The sequence below is a fragment of the Penaeus japonicus genome, unplaced genomic scaffold (genome assembly GCF_977035675.1).
Source record: "Penaeus japonicus unplaced genomic scaffold, GWHDUDI00000001_assembly GWHDUDI00000012, whole genome shotgun sequence".
Classification (NCBI taxonomy): domain Eukaryota; kingdom Metazoa; phylum Arthropoda; class Malacostraca; order Decapoda; family Penaeidae; genus Penaeus; species Penaeus japonicus.
Genome location: NW_028234414.1, coordinates 14,273,493 through 14,278,492, shown reverse-complemented (window position 1 = coordinate 14,278,492; position 5,000 = coordinate 14,273,493).

Below are 5,000 nucleotides of genomic sequence, written 5' to 3'. Positions count from 1 at the left end.
CTCCTGGATGGGCAGAAGGTGAGTTTGTCGGCTATGACTCCCAAAGACAGGAAAACCGAGATGGTGCTTCTAGGCATTGCAGTGATGTACGATCTTAAGGTTCTAACCGCTCATCCAAAGGTGGTGGGAGCTTCCCGTCTCTTCAAAGGGAAGCACCCAACCAGGCAAGTCCTGGTCACTTTGAAGTGTGTCAGTTGTATCCTTGTACCTCGGCAATTGGGGCTCCTATAGCCACAGGACAAATGTTCCTGACCCGCTCTGTTGTTTTACATGCCAGAAATATGGGCACCACCAGGCCACTTGCTCTACAAAGCCAAAGTGTGGTGTCTGTAGTCAGGCACATAGCACAGAGGTGTGCCTTAAAGCATACAAGGAGGGCAAGTGGGACACCACTGCTAAGTCTCTTAACTGCCGCAAAAAGTACCACGCCTGATGCCCCAGCTGTTTTGTAAGAAAGGAAAAGGCTCTTTGGCGGAAAGAGGTCGTTGTCAAAGTGACCAGACTTTGTTCCCGCCCCTCCAGGCACTTATGTATGGGGGCAAAGGGGTTAGGGCTCCCCCTCCTCCTAAGAGGAAGGACGCACCGCCCAAAGCTAAACCACAACCGGATGCCTCCAACACAGAGGAGTTCCTGGCTCTGGTGGAAACAGACCCAGAAGGAGTCGGGGAAGATTTTGTGGTGTTCCCAAAGAGTGGAAAGACCAACTCTATTTACAGAGAACTTGACGCTGTTGCTGACGACAGTTGTCACAGCATTGTGGAGGAACGATGACGGAGATGGAGAAGGCAGTCAAGGTCACCATGACATCAATGACTCAGACTTTCGCTGCTCTGAAGGAGAGGGAGATGAGTCGTATGGCCTCAAAATCCACTCTAACTCAGAGTGAGACACCTCTCCCTACATCCCCCAGGGCGAGACTTGTCTCCCCACCCAACCTGCGGCCAAGACCACACTAGCAGACCCTGCATCCAACCCCAAAGGATGAGGAAGCCACGACCATCCAGAGTGAAGGTCAAGGCAACCAGGGGTTCTCCACCTCCCATGAGACCCAGCCCTACCAATGGCTCGACCTGACCTGATGACAGTGACGAGTCAAGTGAGGAAAACACGATCAGTGAGGAACACCAAGGAGTTGTCAGACTCTGAAATGTCTGACGTTTCCCACACTGGGGCGTTGGACACTGAGACCAATTATATTGACATCATTAACGACATAGACTTAATGGACTCAGATTAGCACAATGGCTTCTATTCTAAGCATACTGCAGTGAAGCATCAATAGCTTTTCCATAAGGCATACCCTTCTCCACGCGATCGTGCGATCTCGGAACATTGACGTTGTCATGCTCCAGGAGACTCAAATGGGGGATCAAGTTTGCTTCTCAGGTTATCATCCCTTTGTGCTGCCGAGTATGAAAGGCACCAAAGGTTTGATTACCCTTGTGAAGTCGACTATCCCCTGCTCCTTGATCGCCGATCCTGTGCAGTGTAGAGAAGACATCGAATTCTTTGCCATTGAGATCCATTTGGCCGAGTGTCCCCCCAAAAGCTTTACAATGTATACAGCAAGCCAAACTGTAGGAGCTTAGATATTAGTGAAGTCTGTGCTGCTGCTGCACACGAGCCAATTCTCAAAGAGGGTGACTTCAATGCCCACCACCCCATCTTGGCTCCCACCCGGAGTTGTGATTTGGCAGGCTGCCACGTAGCCAAAGTGTTTGAGTCATGCCCCGAGATTGCTCTTTTCAACAGCCTGGAGCCTACGCATGTTGGCAGGGGGGGGGGGGGGGTCCTTGACCCTATCTTTGTCACTGCAGCTCTGGTCGAGAGAATTAGTTGGTCTGTTGACAACATTGCCACTAGTGATTACTATGGAATAGTCACCACCATCTTGCACGCTGGCCTGGCACCAGACACAAATGCCATGTTCTCTCTGAGGAAATTACAGCAAACATATGAGACCAGTTCCCAGTCAGCCCCGGGTTTCTCATCACTTCCCACCTGGCCCTGGCCAGATGCCTCAGAACCAGTGACTTCTCACTTAACGATAATATGGATATACTTGAGGCCAGACTAGTAAATACCATAGAGGAGGCAGCCTTAGAGACCATCCCTAAAACTCTCACGCTCTTTAGAGAGAGACTCAGGGATGCTCAGGAAACTGCTAAGAGAGTAAAGTGGCTAGAATGGTGTAAGTCCTTTGGCCACCAAACCTCCCTTTCAAAGCTCTAGAACCGTATCAGATGAGCCACAAATCACTCAGCCCCCAGACCATGACCTGTGGTCGGAGACGGAGAGACTGGCACTCGAATTCTCTGCTAGAACAAGTAACATCGGCTTGCCAGCAGAGTTGAGGGCATGCCAAGAGGAATTGCTTCCAGGCAGGCATGCCCTCTTCAGAGAAAACGTGGTCAAGCCTGATGACACAAATGTCATGTTCTCTCTGAGGGAATTACGGCGAACATATAAGACCAGTTCCCAGTCAGCCCCGGGTTACCTATCACTTCCCAGCTGGGACATGGAAGTGAGCTTGCATTCTTGCATCACATCAACAAGTTCTGGGAGACTTCCCCGCTACCACAGTGCTGGAAAAGGGCTGATATAGTTCCCATCCCTAAACCAAAGGAGCCGGTATGGTACTGTCCCATCTCTCTCCTCAGCTGTCAGGAAAAGACGGCAGAGAGAATGGTACTGAACCGGCTCCAATGGAAGTTGGGATCTCTACATGAACACCAACATGGGTTCACAAGGGGTAGGAGCATAGCTCACAGCATGGCCACTTTACTGAGCACTGTCAGCAACACCAGCTCTGCCACTGTCTTCCTGGACCTGGAAAAGGATTTTGAAATAGCGATCCCGCTCGCTATTCAGGAGATTCTGATCCACAAGGGAATCAAAGGTAGACTGCTTGCTTGGATAGGTGACTATTTTCGGGACAGAAATATCAGAGTGAAGTTCCAAGGTCACCTTTCCAGACATTTGCCCCTGGAGAATGGCACTCCACAGGGAGGGTTCTTAGCCCGGGTCTGTTTAACACCCTCATGTTCAGCATCCGCGGCATTCCACTCCCAGCAGGATGCAAGACCATTTTTTATGCAGATGATCTTGCAATATATATATATTTGTATATATATGAATATATATATATATATATATATATATATATATATATATATATATATATATATATATATATATATATATATATATATAATCTACTGGGAGACGAAATGAAAACATAACCGTAAAGGCCCAGAACTGTCTGGACTTAATGTCTGAGGAATGCCGCAGGGTTGGGCTTAAGATCTCAGCAACCAAATCGAAGACAAAGGTGCTGAAATACGGTGTCCACGACCAATGACTGCGAGGCCAAGGGTTAGAGCTAGAGTGGGTTCACGTCTTCCAATATTTGGGGGTATGGGTTGATGAGAACTTCACCTTCCACTCTGAGATTAAATATCTCCTTGACCGGACCAAGGCAAGACTCTCTGTCATTGGAGCTCTGTCAGGGGCTGGGCACCATGTACTAAGATCCTTCTATGTGCACGCTGTCCATCCCATTGTGGACTACGCCTCCGTTGCCCTGATCACAGTCAAGCCTAGACTCAGGGAAAAGTATGACATCATGCAAAACGAAGCTGCCAGAATTATTCTGGTTGCCCCTTGGTGGACTAAGGTTACCAACCTCCTCCTGGAGGCCAATCTTTTCCCCTTGGACACCTGGATTGGTCAAATGGTAGCCCAGTTCTTTGCCAAAGTCCTACAGTCCCCGCCGGACTTGCAGCTAAGACAAAGTGCACAGACGACTTGCACAGAACCATGAGCTCTTTGCTAACAACACCTGGCTGTCTCACAAAACAAGAATGCTGATACGCTTTGAGCTCAAGGAGACACTAATGGTTGAGGGCATGGACCTCCCCCATCTTGTCATTATCATTATCAATATTGTCATCATTATTATTAATGCTATCACCTTTATTATTACCATTATTATCATTAATATCATTATTATTATCATTATCATTATTATTATCATTATCATTATTACTATCATTATCGTTATTATTATCATATTCATTATTATATTCATTATCATTATTATTATAATTATCATTATTACTATCATTATCAGTATCATTGTCGTCTTCTTTTTACTCCTGAGCCATCATCACACACTTACTAATTATGTGATTAACCGTTTCTCCCGCAGCTCTGCATACTTTACATAATGGAGACTCAACTTTGCCATCTATGCGGTGTTTTCCAAGATCTATCCTCAATCAGAGATCACCGTTGCTGATCCACTTCTAGAAATGCTTTCATCCATCTTACCATTATTATTTTTACATTCCATGTCCCTCAAAAATGCCCAGACATTTGCTTTCCCCTGCATGTTCTTACTTTATGATCAACTTACGAATAACGATGCTTTTACTCCAGTCAAAAAGGGTTCACCAATATTTTTCACATACTATTATCATTATCATTATTTTTTATTATCATCATATTACTATTATCATTTTATAATTATTGTTATTATTTTTATTCTTTTTATTATTATTATGGTTATTATTATCATTATCATTATCATTATCATCATCATCATCATTATCATCATCATTATTATCATTATTATTATCATCATCATTATTATCATTATTATTATTATCATTATCACTATCATTATCACCATTATAATGATAATGTTAATCATCATTACTATTATCATTAGAAACTTCAGGCTGAAGGGCAAAGATTTAAATCTAGGACCGTGAATCCTGTTGATAATCATATTATAATTGTTTAGCATTATGGTACCATGACCAATAAATGTGTGTGTGAGTGTGTGTGTTTGTATGTGAGTGTGTATGTGTGTGTGTAAGTGTGTGTTTGTATTTTAATGTGTATGTGTCTGTGTGTCTGTGTGTGTATTTGTGTTTGTTTATGAGTGTGTGTCTGCATGTGTGTGTGTATGTATGTGTATGTGTGTGTGTTTGTTT